The sequence below is a fragment of the Mus caroli genome, chromosome 2, assembly GCF_900094665.2.
Source record: "Mus caroli chromosome 2, CAROLI_EIJ_v1.1, whole genome shotgun sequence".
NCBI lineage: Eukaryota > Metazoa > Chordata > Mammalia > Rodentia > Muridae > Mus > Mus caroli.
Genome location: NC_034571.1, coordinates 11308625 through 11325533, shown reverse-complemented (window position 1 = coordinate 11325533; position 16909 = coordinate 11308625). Strand labels below are relative to the sequence as shown.

The 16909-nt window shown below is 41.6% G+C and overlaps 1 protein-coding gene and 1 pseudogene across 7 annotated transcripts in view; both read right to left on the bottom strand.

Annotated features, from left to right (window-relative positions):
* The window catches only part of Cacnb2 (calcium voltage-gated channel auxiliary subunit beta 2), a 385021-nt gene that overhangs the window by 258974 nt on the left and 109138 nt on the right, over positions 1-16909 (bottom strand). The window lies entirely within an intron of this gene.
* LOC110290274 lies at positions 9993-11016 on the bottom strand (annotated as a pseudogene).

Here is a 16909-nt window from a genome sequence, read left to right as displayed (position 1 = left end):
CATATTGACCCAAGTTTGCTCCCACACCCAAGTCACTCCATATTACTTTCAAAGGTACATTAATTAACTTCACAACAGAGTCTAAGATCAACAACCATTGTGCTCCTTAGGCCTGTGGAAAATTAGACTAACTCCCAATCCTTTGTTCATGTTTTCTTTAGAGTCTGGTTAACTGGCCCCTGTGTTGCTGTTATTCATCTTAGACATGACTGAGAACTGGAAGGTGTCTCTGCTTTAATTCAGACTTCTTATATGACTGGCAGAAGAACTGAGACCCTTAGTGCTTGGTAATACAGCAGTAGCATAATTAATAGCCTGGATTTAACATAGCCTTCAAATTCTATGGCTTTATTGCATACTACAGATTTTGAAGTATCGAAGGGAAAAATATGACTATATAAAAAGGTGGGTCTCAACCGTTCTAACCCTGCCATCCTTTAAAACAGCCCTTCTCATGCTGTGGTAACTCTGAACCATAAAATCATTTAGTTGTTACTTCATAATTGTAATTTTGCTACTGTTATGAATCATAGTTTAAATATCTGTTAGGCTGGATATCTGATATACAACCTCTGTGAAAGGGTAGTTTTACATCACCCCCCACCCTCGAAGGGGTCACAGGTTGAGAACCACTGACGTAGAGCTTTGATTAAGTCAGAGACATTTCTAAATTAAACCGGGAATTAACTTTTGAATTGAGTCTTCTAAAGAAGGTTGACATTTTTTGGACTATACAGGATACATTCCTAGTACACAGGATTTCAATTTGATAATTTTGCAGAAACTTTAATAAGAAATATAGTAATCTAATAAACACAAAGTCTAGGTTTTCAAATAAATTTTTTGTATAATTTGATCATTTTCTTGCCCTTCCCCCAACTATGAGAGAGAGAGAGAGAGAGAGAGAGAGAGAGAGGAAGAGGGAGAGAGAAAGAGAGAGAGAGAGAGAGAGAGAGGAAGAGGGAGAGAGAGAGAGAGAGTTGGTTAGGGAGGTGGNAGAGGGAGAGAGAGAGAGAGAGTTGGTTAGGGAGGTGGGAAGGATCAAGGGCTTTTAAAAAGTCCCTTTGTCTCACATTTCATAAAAACAAAGAATAAAAATGTCAAAAAATTAAAAAGTCAAAGTTACAATAAGATGAAAACATTGGTAGAAAGTCATCTCTCCTTGAGTTCAGAATTCACTTCACTTTTTATTAAGTATAGTATTTTTAAACACAATATGTGAGAGATTCCCCAGTTCATTAGAGATTACACCCACACTGCCATTCAAGAACCCAAGAAAGAATGCTGAGCACTCTAAGTGGGTTCTGCAAACATTTGCTGGGGACCTTCTGTCTTCTTGGTGCTGGGTTAACTTGCTGTGAATAGGAAATAATAAGTACATTTCATCTTTTACTCCCCTTTTTTTCCTTTCTATAGGGAGTCCATGCCACCATCTTTCTATAAGGGTTGACATAAGGCAGGTGCCACCATACTGAAAACAGGCTCTAGGTCTTACAACATAGCAGAGGGAAGAGAACATAGTGACAAGGAGGAATGGGACCGCCCAGCAAACAGTCCCTAACTATCCCTCCCAGGTACACTCAAGGCTCTGTAAAGGCAGGGATATGCGGGCCCCTTTTACAAGACAAGCAGTGCTGCAGCCAATGGGCAATAAGTAGAGGAAGAATTCTGGGTAACTAGGCAGTAAATGCAGCACAAAAATGTACATGCAGACTAGATACGCACTACATCTGCTTATGTAAAATATACAAGCAAAAATGTGAGTGGTCTACATACTTATAATACATTAAGGCAACACAGATACACCTAAAATATGTTTCGGGATTTGTATTTTTATTTTTTGTCTTGGATTGTTCTGTGTGTGTGCATGTTTACGTACTTTTCCAGCTCCTGGGCATTTTTGAAACAGGGTTTCACACCACACAGGATTATCTTCAGATTTATCATGCACTACGCAGACAAGGATGTCATTGCACCCCTAACCCTCCAGTCTCTACCTCCCAAGTGCTGGAGTTACAGGTATACATCACCACACCTGGTCTAAAGTCTTCAAACTAAACTTCATCTTCCCAGTAATTCAGACTTCCCTTTTGTGTACAGTCTTAGCATTGAGCACAGAAAATGACAAGGAGACATAAATTCACACTTGAGTCTTTGTTATTTATTTATGTATCATTTCATCCATAGTAACCAGAACAAACATAGAGAACCTGTACTAAGGCAAATAGTCCAGCTTGCCTAGCAACTGGGGGTTGGGGGTTGGGGGTTGGGGATTGGGGGTTGGGGGCTGGGGTGGTACATGTGACTAGGTTCTGGCCAATGAGAAAGAAGCAAAAATGTCAAGTATCAATCCCACGGATGTCCTTAGAGGAACTGGACTTTGCCTTCACCTTGTACTTTTCTCTCCCGTACTGCCCTAAGGTAGATGTAGTGCTATAGAAACACAGGAAAGCCTTCCCCACATTCCAGGGACACAGCAGTAGGTTTCCAGTCTCTCACTGGGAGCTGCCATATCTGTTGGAAGTGGCTTGTCATGGTATGGCATTACAAAGAGAAACATGCTCCCACATTATCTAAGCTACTCCTATTTTTACCCCAGTTAAAGAAATGAAACCCATATTTTACGAATACCTCTGTGTGTTAGTGTTAGAGTGAATAATTAATTCATAGTATCCAAGGAGTATATAGAAAGGTAGGAGCTGATGGGGCAGAAAGGTGAAACAGGGAGAGGTGCCCAGTTCCACAACAGAGTTCAGTCAGATTTTATCCAGCAAAACAGGAGAATGACTCGATCTGGTAAATGTGAAAATAACTGCCTATTTTAATTAACAAGTAGGAAAAATAATCATCATTAGATGATTTGATCTAAAAATACTGGACTCTTCTCCCAAAACAGAAACAGATTCTCCAGTAAGAAATCTGAAACTGCTGAGCTTACATATTGGCAATTAGTGTGCAGCTACTAAGTAATCAAATCAAATGAAGTTAATCAAATAAATTGTGATTTATGGAACTCACCACAAAGCTAATGAATGGTTCAGTGAGGTATTTTGTAATAATATATGGTATCTTTACATTAAAGTATTGTAATGTGATAACAAAGAAAGAGTGATTGAAGTCATTGTGAAGATCACAGACACATATCTATGACGTCAATGGATGTTTGTTCTTCATGTTGTGTGTTAGGCCTAGTGTCAAGAGAGAAAGCACACAGCAATTGAGATGGTGTATTTGCTCAGATGAATGACACTAGAGAAATTATGCCAGCTGCAAAAGGTGATCTCCCAGCAGGTAAGAGAGAGGGAGCCGAAGGGGAGATTGAACACCATGGTGTTAGCTATTCAGAGGAGCAAGAAGTCCTGGCATGGAAGACTGGGAGATGGCATGAACACCTGAGTTTGGATTCTTACCTCTCACATCATGTGTTGCCATGGTGATGCCCACTCTCACCATAGTGTACGATGAGCAGAAGCAAAGGGGGAGGAGCGGATCCTAGAGGCTTGTTGTCTAGCCAAACTAATGAGCACTCAATTCAGTGAGGCCCCCCTCTTTCGCCCAAATATAATGGAAAAGATGGAGAAATACATCTATTGTTGATGTATTTGGTCTCAGCATACACAGGCATGTGTTAGCTTTTATGAGCATACACTGGTGAGAACATCCATACACACATCTGTTTAGGCATGCATATGCCACACATATGCCACACATATGCACACACAGAGACTCCAGCAGGCTATTGCACAACACGGTGATTACAGATAACTATTATAGCATATTTTAAAAATGTAGCACTTTGGATATTTTTACCCAAAACAAATGAAAAATATTCAAGGAGATAGATAAATTTAACCCAATTCAATTATTATATGAGATACATATGTTTCAAAAGATCTGTCAGTATAACATGTATACATGTCCATGCATTTATTACATTGACTTATTTTGTGCATATGCCACAGACCATGTATAGTAGTCAGAGGACAGCTTATAGGACTCACATCTGACCTTCCAACATGTGGATCCAGCATGATAGTAATCAACTTGATCTCTTAAGGTATCTTGCCAGCACCAGCTTCTATGATTTTATACATCATTTTACATGTCATACATAATTTTTGGTTTTGTTTTGTTTTGTTTTGTTTTGTTTTTTCGAGACAGGGTTTCTCTGTATAGCCCTGGCTGTCCTGGAACTCACTTTGTAGACTGGGCTGGCCTTGAACTNAGAAATCCTCCTGCCTCTGCTTCCCGAGTGCTGAGATTAAAGGCATGTGCCACCACACCCGGCTTGTCATACATAATTTTATAATCAACTAATGACAAGTTTAATTTAAAAAATGTCCCAATGTCACCACAACCTTGAGATACTTTCTAGAGTAGAACAGAGATCTCTTATCAGGAGTGACTTTTGGTGTTACAGCTCTTTTAGTGGCTGAGGTCTCACAAAGCCAGTCTCCAGCCTCAAGGCTGTGACAACCTTGGTACTCATTTCATACCCACCCATCATAGTCCAGTGTTACAGCTATGCGCATTCAGATCACAGAGTTCTTAAGTACACCAAACAAACAAAAACAAACAAACAAACAAACAAAAGAAAACCTCACTCCCCTGCTTTCCATAAATGAAAAACAATAACACCATCACCAATAACCACCACCCAAAAGAAACAGCAACATTAAAACCAACTACAAGAGCAACAATTACCGGCATCTGTCTGTTAAGTAGCTATCACCTGGATATCACCTGAGTGCTGTTGGGCATGCACACGAATCTGTAGGTACTGGTCACAAAAGAGGAAATATAATACGCAAGATTTTTAAATGTAGGGAGGTCAAGATTCAGGGAACCACTTGGATCTATATCCACAAACACACACACACAAACATTTTTTACAAAGTAGGATATTAGTTGGATGAAAGTACAAAATGTTACAAAAAAAAAAAAATAGAGCAGGTAGACAGTTAAAATTACTAAAGTAAGAAAAGGCATTTTGGGGTGCCGGAAGCAGGTGCGCCTGCATGGGCCAAGATGGCACTCTGACCCATTGCCAGGCCCCATGAACCCCACATGTTTACTGCCTTGCCCGAGCATGTGCAGTGAAAAAGCATGTGTATTCCTCGTGATCCGGATCTGTCAGCCTATCGGTGACCGACCTGAGCTCGTGCCTGGAGTGTATGTGATTTCTGATTGGATGAGGTGGTGTGGAGAGAGATGAAGTCAGTTGCTGCGAGATAGGAGAATAGGCTTGCTGCAAGAAGGATGGAGGAAGAAGAAGCTGCTGGGGAAGAGAGCTGTAAGAGAGAAAGCCATAAGTAAAGAAGCAGCTGTGTGAGCCCGCCTTGGTGTCTGTGTCATTCTTGTCTCTGTGGGTCGGAGACTGTGGCATTGGGGAAGTGCTCTTTGAGCTAAGGTTGCCAAGTGGGAAGGAGTTAAGATTGAAATGAAGGGGAGGGGAGGGGCTTGAGCACAGGCAGAAGCATCTACAAATATCTCTGTAGAGGAAGGGATGATACTATTTAAGTAGCCAGAGGATCAAGAAAGAGAGGGAGACAGACAAAAGTGGGTTTAAAAGGGAGGTGGTAACCATGCCATGGCCTCTGCTGGGACTTTTATCTTTGTAGTAAGAGCAATGGGATGGTTCATTCAGACAGTCACAGGCAGGTCCAGATAGACAACATTTAACATACAGGTTGGTGGTAAGGTTGCAGCTGAGTGAAAGATGGCTGAAGGGAAAGCATAGAGCAGCTAGGAAACAACAATGTTGGAACTAAGTCAAAGATGATGGTGGTACCTCCTGAGGACATGGAGTGAGAGGTGAGACAAGCAGACGAGCTCAGAGGATTAGAAACAACAGAGGGGAAAAAAGCCTTGGGGTAAGTATAAAAGATGGTTACTTTCACATTTCTTCATCTCTGCCCATTTCTATCCATAATTGTGGTTCAGTTTGATGGAACAATTTGATATGCCTTCATGGGTGGGTCAGCTCTAGTCTGCTCCTTGTCTTGTTCTGATCATTCTGTCTCACTTTAGGATTCCAAGCAGGATTCTTATCAAGCCACTTCTATCTTTGTTACTCATCATACCCCCTCCTCTGCTTCTTCTCTCTTTTTCTCACTTCTCTTTTCCTTCTCCTCTTCCACCTTCTCTGCTGTGTTCATGAAAGACAGAGGTCAATATTGGGTGTCTTCTGCAATTGTTCTCTACCTTGGTTTTCTTGAGTCAGGGTCTCCCATTAAACCTGCAGCTCACCAATTTGGCTAAACTAGATGGCCAGCAAGCCCCAGGAATCCTACTGCCTTAGCCACTCAAGCATTAGGACTACAGGTGCATAGCACCACACTTAGCTTTTTACTGGCTGCTAGAGATCTGGAGTCAGGTCCTCATACTTGCATAAGAAGCACTTTACTAAGTCATCTCCCTAGCCTAAATCTTTACTTCTTTAGACACCAAAAAAGCACAATTCTATTTGACTCTGCTTCAATGAAAATATGTATCATTCTTTTTCAGATTTTTTTTGCCAAGGTTTCTGTATTCCTTTATCTACTATGTTTTTTTTTTTTTTTTTTTTTTTTTTTTTTTTTTTTTTTTTTTTNCACTTTGTAGACCAGGCTGGCCTCGAACTCAGAAATCCGCCTGCCTCTGCCTCCCGAGTGCTGGGATTAAAGGCGTGCGCCACCACGCCCGGCGCTCCTTTATCTACTATGATGTTTGCTTTTTCCAATCAATAACCATATTTTTTAGTAATAAGACTACACACAGATAACAGGAGAAGTCAGCAAAATAATGAGGTAGTTAGAGGAGAAGAAGTTATGCTTCCCAAACTACTAGAAGACATGGAATGGGCACTTGGCTTCAGTAAGATTTAAGCACTTCTAACATTGGAAACAGACTCAACATTGTAACTTAAAAAGATCATGCTTGAGAACCAAGTAACTGACACATGCCCCCCCACCCCCCAAAAAAACCAGAAAAACTCCAGTGTTTGGGTAAGACTATGATTTTTTATAGGGTCACATCCCTAACTGTCTTTGGCTCCATGTGGCCTGAGTCATAGGTTGGATACATGGAAGACAACCTTTATGCTGCAGTTTATGTAAAACATGCTACACTCAAGTGTGTGCTAAAACCGGGTAATCCTAATAATCCCCTTATCTTGTAATACAATGACATCTAAAGGAGTTCAATCCTGCAATCAAAGTCACTTAAATCCAATGCCCTCCTTTTTTCTGCATAGCTCAAGGAAACCTGCAAAATCCACTTCTCTACCTTTTCCTTTGAGTCTCTCAAAGTTGACCAAGGTCATGTCCCTACTTTGCAACACAAAGCAGTAAAACACTTAAACACCAAAATTCCCCAGGTTTCCCAGCTGTCTCCCTCTGCTTTGGATTTGGATTTGTGGCTTAGTGTATCTTCTTAAAATTTCTTCATTTAACTCCTTACTCAGAGTGTATGCAAGGAAAATAAGCAAACAACGCTTCCAATCATCTCCTTCTCCTACTCTGACTCAAATCCTCTCTACCCAGACTTCTGGTTTTCCCCAACAGAAATCAGGGCAATGAGAGAACATCACTACTTTCCAAGTGCAAGAGAAAAATTGTACAAAGGCAGAGTTCCATTATGTTAATCAGAACGGTAATGATGAAAAACCAAGTCCAAGACCATCCGCTGATTAAAATTCACCACAGCTCATCCTTTATTCTGAAAATAAATTTGACCCATTCTTTTTACTCATTATGGATGGAAAGAAATACAGCATGCATATAGAAAAGAAAATAATGGTCTTCGGATGGAAAAAGGCATGTTGTTCAGATATAATATCTCATGAGCAAACTCATGGTGACCACAGCATAAAATACTTCCAAGTGGTTATTTTAATTTCCTTTTTGATTGGAATGGCCAAGAAAGAGAAATGCACATTTCCCCTTCAGTTACCACAAAACATGCTTGACAGACTATAAAACTCTTACACACTCACACTCGTCCTGACACTGACTCCACCATAGCCTTCATTTACAAAATTAGCAAGTTACCATTTTGTTTTACTTATTTTACTTTTGGAGATTATGATATAATTATACCATTTTCCCTCTCCTTTTCCTTAACCCAAATCTACCCTTACAGACTTTTCTTGCTCTCATTCAAGTGCATGGCCTCTTTTTTTTTTTCATTAACTGATCATACATGCATATATGTATATGCATGTATATTTCTAAATACATAAATGAAAGTTACTCAGTCTGTATAATGCTACTTGAATGTATGTTCGCAGGGATGGCTATTTGATATTGGATAATCAGTTGGTGTGTATCCTAGCTAAGATTACTATTGCTGTGATAAACCACTAAGACCAAAGCAACTTGGAGAGGAAAGGCTTTATTTGGCTTTTTCTTCCACATCACTGTTAATCATTGATGGGAATTAGAATAGGAACTCATATGAGGCAGGAACATGGAGACAGGAGCTAATGCAGAGGTCAAGGAATAGTGGCTTGCTCCTTTATAAAATCCCAGACCACCTGACCAGAGATGGCCTCACATATAAAGGGCTGTGCCCTTCCACATCAGTCACTAATTAAAAAAATGCCCCACAGGCTTACCTATCACTGAATCTTATGGCGGCATTTTCTCAGTTGAGGCTCTCTTCCCTCCAGTGACTCTAGTTTGTGTCAAGTTGACATAAAGCTAGACAGCACACTGTGTTGTTCCCTGTATAAGACTATATCTCCTGTTTTCAACATTCCTTAATTGCTTGTAGTTCTTTGTGTAGAATTAATGCCTTGTGGGCTTTCTCCACTACACTTTGGCATATCTATTGTTGTTGCCCTTGTTCAGTTCCTGTTCATCCAGTCATGTTGCTAAAACTTTATGGAAGTAGCTTCTGCCATTATTAGGAGGCACAATCTCACCACAATCCCCTCATCCTCTGGCTCTTACAATCCTATACAACTTTGATGCCTATGAATCACAATATGACCAGCATGCCAGTATAATTCTAAGGGTACAGTAGTAGCATACTGTGGTGCTAACCGAAAGCTCTGTAACTCGATTTATGGTCACTCAACAAAAGGAAAATCATGCCTGGTACTGGAAACAGCCAACTACCCAGGGCTGGTGATGTCATAGATCAGAGAACCTACAGCTGCAACCACTTCACTAAACCAGTATAATCCCTAACTACACCCTAAATATTTGGCTTTATATATGCATATAAGTGTAGTCTTCACCCAACAAGAAAACTTCTTTTTGAACAGATAGAGACTAGTCAACTAACTACAACCTATCGAAATGCAGAGCTTAGTCATAATGGGACAGCTCTAATCCAACTCCCATACCTAAGGCTCAGGGAATCCCACACTTTAAAAACAAAATTTATTTATTTTATGTGTATGAGTACACTATAGCTATCTTCAAACATACCCAAAGAGGGCATCACATCCTATTACAGATGGTTGTGAGCCACCATCTGGTTGCTGGAGTGCTCTTAACCACTGAACCATCTCTCCAGCTACCAATTCAACACTTTTTGTTTCCACTGTTCAAGGTTTATTTGGTGTTTTCATTGGCATGACACTTGAGTGATTGGTTCCTTCATCCATATGCAGATCTTACATTTCACATAATATTGCAATGAACACTATAGACACATATAGTACATAAAATATCCCGTAGAACATTTATGCACAAGATATGCATAATGGACTTACACACTGGAGCCAGGTTATGACTAACTGGGAACTCGGTGGCCTAGGCATGTTTGGTGAGGGTGTGCAGGGCAGCAATGCAGCACACATGGTAATGGAAGCCTGCACAGTAGGCAGAGTGACTCTGAGACAGTGGGACTGTCACACTAACCAGGTTACCACTACACAACTACCACTTGGCAGCAGGGCAGAGCTGTGGGAACTGAGATGTTTCCCCACACCACCTCAACACCACTGTACTAACCACAGCTCAGATGAGAAGGGTGTGGCCTCCCTAGAAACCCTGCTGCAGCCTGGACAGTGAAGTGCTAGGACACGGGGAAGACTTTAGAACTGCAGCTCCTTCTGGATTCCCCAGAGCGTATCTACACTCTTCTTCAGGTGGGCCTCTTCCTCAGGAATCAGTGTCACCTTCACAACATCCGAGATTCCATTTTGTTCCAGGATACATGGGATACTGAAGAAGACACCATCATTGATTCCATAGAGACCCTTAATCATGGTGGAAATGGGATGCACCCATCTAAGGTTCTTCATTATGCTCTCAGCCAAGTCTGCCACAGAGAGGCCAGTGGCCCAGGATGTGTAATCTTTCAGCTTGATCATCTCTTACGCATTGTCCACCACCTGCTTGTGAACCTCCTCCACTGCTCCTTCTCTGCATCAGTTCTGGGTTCAGATACTTCAGGGAGACACTGGCAATGTTCACACCACTCCACAAAGGCACACTGGAGTCGTCATGTTCTCCCAGGATGCACCGTGATGGCTCAGCGAGTGAACCCCCAGCCGTTCTCCCATCAGGTAAAGGAACTGAGCTGAATCCAGATTGCAACCACTTCCAATAACTAGGCTTTTGGGAAAGCCACTGATTTTCCAAGCCACATAGGTCAAGATATCCACTGGATTTGAGACGATAAGCAGCTTGCAGTGTGGCCTGTGCTTCACAATGTTCGGAATGATGAACTTGAAGATGTTCACATTTCGCCGGACCAGACTGAGCCAGCTCTCTCCCTCTTGCTGATGGGCCTGCGCTGTGATGATGACCAGCTTGGAGTTTGCAGTTACACAATAGTCTTTGCTGGAGACAATTTTTGTTGTTTTATGGAAAGGGTTGCCATGCTGGAGATCCATCATCTCTTCCTTTAGCTTGTCTTCCATGACGTCAACAAGGGCACGCTCATCTGCCAAGTCCTTCATTAAGATACGATGGCACAAGCCATGCCAATACCACCAACCCCAACAACTATAATCTTGTTCTGGGGGACTTGTTCTTCCTTAAAAAGATTCACGATCAGCTGGTCCTTGAGGGTTGCCATCTTGGACTTTGAATCTTTTGAGACAGCTAGTGTACGGTCAGAGTGGGGGAGTGGGGGGTGATGGGTGAGCAGCAGCAGCATGGGCTGGGCTCGGTGACAGTGGCTCGAGCCCAATTAACACTTTTTGAAATCCTTTGCTCAAGGAGAAAAGAGAAAGAATAACAGCTGACATGCATAATTCCCACTGGGCTCCAGGACATAAAGTAGACTAGAAATTTGACCCATGTGATTCTTACAATTCCTGGAGTGTAAGTTCTGATTTACTTCTAGTTTATAAAGGGCGAAACTTTGTCACAGTGTTGTCACTGTGACCAATAACTGAGTAAAAAGACTTGAAGTAATTATTTACTTTGGCTTATAGTTTCAGAGATTTTGATCAATCATAACAAAGAAAACATGAAGGCACGGTAGCTCACATCATAGCAGGAGAGAGGGAAAGAGAAAGAGAGGGAGAGAAAGGAAAGTGGGAGAGTGGAAGAGCAGGGAGAGAGAGAGAGAGAGAGAGAGAGAGAGAGAGAGAGAGAGAGAGAGAGAGAGAGAGAGAAGAGGGAGATAGGGCAGAGGGAATTGGTCTTTGATGGTTTCCTCATTTCTCAGCTTTTATCCCACCCTGATCTCTATGTATGGGATGGGGCATTCCACATTCAAACTAGGTCTTGTCTCCTTAGTCAATTCTCCCTGGACATGCTACCAGACACACCCAACGGAGCACTTTACTAAGTAACCCTAAGGTTTTCTCAGTCAAATCAACAGTCAAGGTTCACCCCCACACCAAAGATCTGCAAGTTAATTAAAAAACAGGCAGGGTAAGATTTTCAGAATCCCAAGCTATTGTTTTTCTCCATCTTGTTCTGTGCCAGATAAAAAGTAATTTTACAAGCCAACCCAGGAGGAACATACAGTTTACCCTCTAATCAACTGGGAGCCACTTTCCCCTGTAGTGAGCAGAGTCAACCAGCCTTTACATGACTTCTTTTCTAGTAGTTTTCCAAACCATTCTCATGTTCTATAAACACTCACTAGCCAAACTTCTTTCTTTCCCTTTGTTAAAAAGTCAAAAATTTTACTCATGGAAAAATTAATTCTATATCACTAGATCCCTCCCCCTCTTCAGGTAGGGTCTACTATGTAGTTCTGGCTGGCCTGTAGTTCCTGGAAGAACTTACTATGTAGACCCAACTAGTACCATGTGGTGAAAAAGTAACTCATCTCTGAACTATAGGAGTATTAGCAAGTGAAATTGATATAATCCATATTTTTTCTTCCCTACTTTCTAATGCTCCTCCTTCCTTTCACCAAACTTGAGAAAGCATTTAAGGAAATTTGAAAGAATAATAATTTGGTTTTGGTAGTACTAAGTGTTGAGTTTGGGGTATGCACAAGCTAGCCAACTCACTCTATAGTAAGCTAAGTGCTCATGAATAAATTTTTTTTTAATATTTATTTATTTATTATATGTAAGTACAGTTTAGCTGTCTTCAGACACTCCAGAAGAGGACGCCAGATCTTGTTTGTTACGGATGGTTGTGAGCCACCATGTGGTTGCTGGGATTTGAACTCTGGACCTTTGGAAGAGCAGTCGGGTGCTCTTACCCACTGAGCCATCTCACCAGCCCGAATAAATTTTTAAAAAAATGTTTAAATTATATAAAAGGAGTTACAATAAAAGAACAACAAAGATGGAGGTGGGGCAACAGATGCAGAAATAAAGACTGGAACACCCTGTGATGACCAGTGCACTTCTTCCAGATGAGCCTGAATCTCACTGTAAGCTTTCTAGCAGGCACCTCAAAAAGGGAAACTCGGTCAGTTACATAATTTACTGGCCATAAGCTTAAAATAAACCCAATGCTCAGAAGCGCCACGCAGCTTGGCACACACAGCAGACACCAAATTCTCCTGAAGTCCCATAAAAAAGGAACATCTTGTAAAGGCACACGCAGTGTTCCTGACAGTCCTGACGGGAAATGCCACAGCGGGCTTTAAAGGGCTGTTTCTCAGACTGACCTTCAGAGGACACTAAGTGTCTCACACCAAATGGCATTTGGTAGGATACTCAGGGGAATGAGGCAGAAGGAGCCTCACACCATACTCACAGGCTTGACATGAGTCAAGTGTAAAGGGAAAGTTAGGACAAAAGGAGTCCAGGGGGTAAGCATGATCCCTTTAGTCTAGAGACTGTTATGAAGACTAATGTCGTTCACCCCTAGATGGCAAATGAACCGTCAGATCTCAGGACAGTGACTTGGCTAACGCAGTACAACTCTCCAGTTGTAGTAGTAGGATATACTTCACCTATTCCATCTCTAGGACCCCAGGGTTTTCATACTGAAGAGAGGCTTTGTTCCTAAAAATAATTTCACTGCCAGCTTAAGGGAGGAAGGAAGTCATTGCTTGAGTCTTGTACCCATCAATGGCCCCCACTAGGTTCCAGGGGTGCTTCTAACCCAATGGTGAAGATAGCCCTGGATAAACTCAATGGACCAGATGATAAAACCAAAAGTAATGAACCTAGGAAAGGATTGATGTGTGTGCATACTTGCTTGTGATTGTGTGTGTATGTGTATGTGTATGTATGAAATTAACAAACAACAAAATCAATCAATAAAAAAGAAAAAATTAAGGGAGAAATAAAAAAGTAAAATAAAAATAACCAATCCCCCCAAATACTGTTACTTATCATGAGTTTCTGATACATATTACATGTCATTGACCTTACAACCATTCTACAGGAATCGTATGGCTGGCCAGATGCGAAGCTGGAACAAATAACAGTTAAAGGAAAGCCTGATCATATCAGCTTGCAGTGGTTGAAGCAAATGGATTCAACCATTCCCTTCCCTGCTCTCCCTCCCTGCACCTACTGGCCTTGAGAAGTTTCAGAGAGAGTGGGACAAACAGGAGGAGGGACATTGAGTGGCTTTGGAGGAAGCCATACTTAGGGAACAGGTGGGGTTTTTGTACAATGGCACTGCATCTTTATATGAGGGCTGGAGACTGCATAAAAGGGCGACTGTTTAGAGAGAAGAGCCAGCATAAACTTTGTCTGGTTCCAAATATCCTACCTTGATCTTGCTCCCATCCACAGCTCGAATGGTGGTCCCTAGGAGCTTGTCATGCTAAATCTTTAATCTTAGTTCTGGTTAAAGGTGAAAGATTTTTCTTCCATACCCACTGCTCACTGCAAATCTAGAGGAATCGTTTCACAAGCGATAAAAGGGAGAGGAAACGCAGCAGAATCACCACTGGTTAAGAGAGCCGTGAAGACAGTCTGACCCTACCCTGTCTCTGTGGTGCAGCAGATCTTCAATATGATATTCTAGAGGATTCCACATATGTGGGAGGTAAAATGAAACAGAGAAGTGTAGGGGTACGTGCCTTCAGTTGACTTCAGTGCACTACTTCAGTGGAGTGAGACTAAAGACTGCTAAACTTCTATTAGTGCAGGTGACCTGACTTTCTTAGCAAGGTATCTAATGAAAAAGAAAATTCACAGGTAGGTATTTATATGCCCTGTGCTCATTTTATCTTAAAATCCCACTCTGCTCTGTATATGTCTATCTTACTCAAAATGGAAATCTTAGAGTTCCTATCCTAATGCAAACCCAAGGATCCCTAATTTAAATACTTTTAGAGGATTAAAGCCTTGCTGGATTACAGTGGATTCAGTTCCCTATATAACTCTCATACATGGGATAAAGTGGATATTCTCTTTCTGTCTCTGTCTCTCTCTGTCTCTCTCTGTCTCTCTCTCTGTCTCTCTCTGTCTCTCTCTCTCTCTCTCTCTCTCTCTCTCTCTCTCTCACACACACACACACACACACACACAAACAGAATATTGCTTGCTGACTTGCTCTCTGGCTCATGTTAAACTAGTGTTCTCATGCAGTCCAGCTCCACATGGTAGGAACATAAGTAAAACCATTTTGTGTGACTTAAAAGCTATTTTGTATGATTTGGAATAATGTGATGCCTGTAAAATAGGAGCTTGTCACCAGGAAGCTCTGATAAGAACTAGGCCCCAAAAGCAAGCTCCAGGCAGTCCTTGATATGCTCAGCAACTAATCCCAAACTGGTGATGATAAGCTGGTGAACTAGCCTCAAGCTGTGAGCCCTCATTCATGAAAATCTACTGCCCAAAAAATGATACAAACATTGGATCTTTAGGAGTGGTCGCTAGGATCACACAGCCAGTACTCCAGAAACACTGCTTCTCTGGCCTCTGTTGACACTAGTCAGCAAGAGGACCTGAAAATGTGCAAGGTCCTGGTTTCAGTGACCATTGAACTTTCAGAGTTGTCAATCTGCTCACAGATGCTGGCTTGTCAGTACTGGCTGGTCAAAGCTCCTAAGGAGTTTCTGGAACACCATAAGTGTTATCCTCCCATCCAGATAAAGCTGAAGGACTTCACAGGAATGAGTGGGGTGGGCGGGAGTAGGAGGGTAAAGAATGTGAGTTGAACCTCAGGCTTCTGAAGTATCCTTACTGTAAAACTTTCCCAAGTCGAATCCTGCAGCCTTTCCTGTCCAAGTTCCGCAGTTGGTGAGATGTCTGTTTAACTTTTATATTAGCATGATACGATAAGGTTTGCCTATATAAATAAACTGAGCATACTCAAATGACAAATCTTGTGTGTATATCCTAACTGCTAGGCACCTCACAGCCCATGGGTCATGCAGGATCTCTATATCACATGCCTAGGAATCGTGCCACCCGCAGTGGGCTGCACTCTCCCACTTCAAACATCAATCAAGATGGGCTCTGATTGAGACAATTTTTTCAGTTGAGATTCCCTCTTTTCTAGTAATACAATGCTGTGCCTAGTTGACAATAAAATCTAGTTGGGACACAGATACACAAGTGGACAATGGAAAACTCTCTGCTCCTGTGGTGCTGTGCAGGTAAAGAAAATAGGGACATGTATTTTTAAACACCAACTTGCAATTTCGATGTATTTTGGGAAGAGAGGAAGGAATGACAGACAGAAAGACTAAGTTCCTGTCTCATGTAGGGCATCTGTGGAAGGTAAGTATAGAATATGACATATGAATAAGACATGAGATCAAAAGAAGAAAGCATGAGATAAACACAAGAGGTGGGGGGCACACACTATCCTCACAAAGGAGTCAGTAGGCGCTTGTGATTTCATCTCCAATAGCCAGGGTTGGGATCGGTTAGGATCATTCTATCACTATAGCAATCAGACTTTGTGAGTGAAAGCCATGATAGAGTTTTGGGAAGGACAAACAACATTGACTGACACTTCAGCAGTGGCTTCATGCATGCTGTGAGGTGACTTCAGGGAGCTAAAATATACCAAAAAGAGGGTATTTACAACCACCACAATAGCTCTGTAAGGAGAGAAGGGCTTTCTAGGATATTTGTTGGAGAGAAATCTTGAAAGATGGTTTGATTCTGAATGTATTGTGAAGGCAGAGGTGATAAAACCCAGAGATCCACACTGCCTGAGACAATAATGCACCAAGTTGGGGCTTGAAAGGGGATATATGAGCTAAACAACATTGTGAAGGTCAGCTCCATTTCCTAAAAGGCACCTTTAGGGAGAAGCAGGCTTGAAAAGGGAAACAAAAACAATTTGGAGAATCTTAATTTTGAAAAACTTTGGTAGACTGTATAATCAGATGTGATACATGCCTTTAATTTACACACCCGCAGGGCAGAGACAGATAGAGCTTGGTGAGCTGGAAGCTAGCTTGTTCTATATAGTGAGTTCAAGCCAACCAGGCCTATTTAGTGAGATCCTATCTTTAAAAAAGTTAAATTAAAGGTCTCTATAATGTCAATGTAATGAGACCAGGTAGATAATTTATTGCACAACTTCAGGTTTCCAAAGGAATCTATGGGCACACAGGTTCATTTGGAAGACAGCAC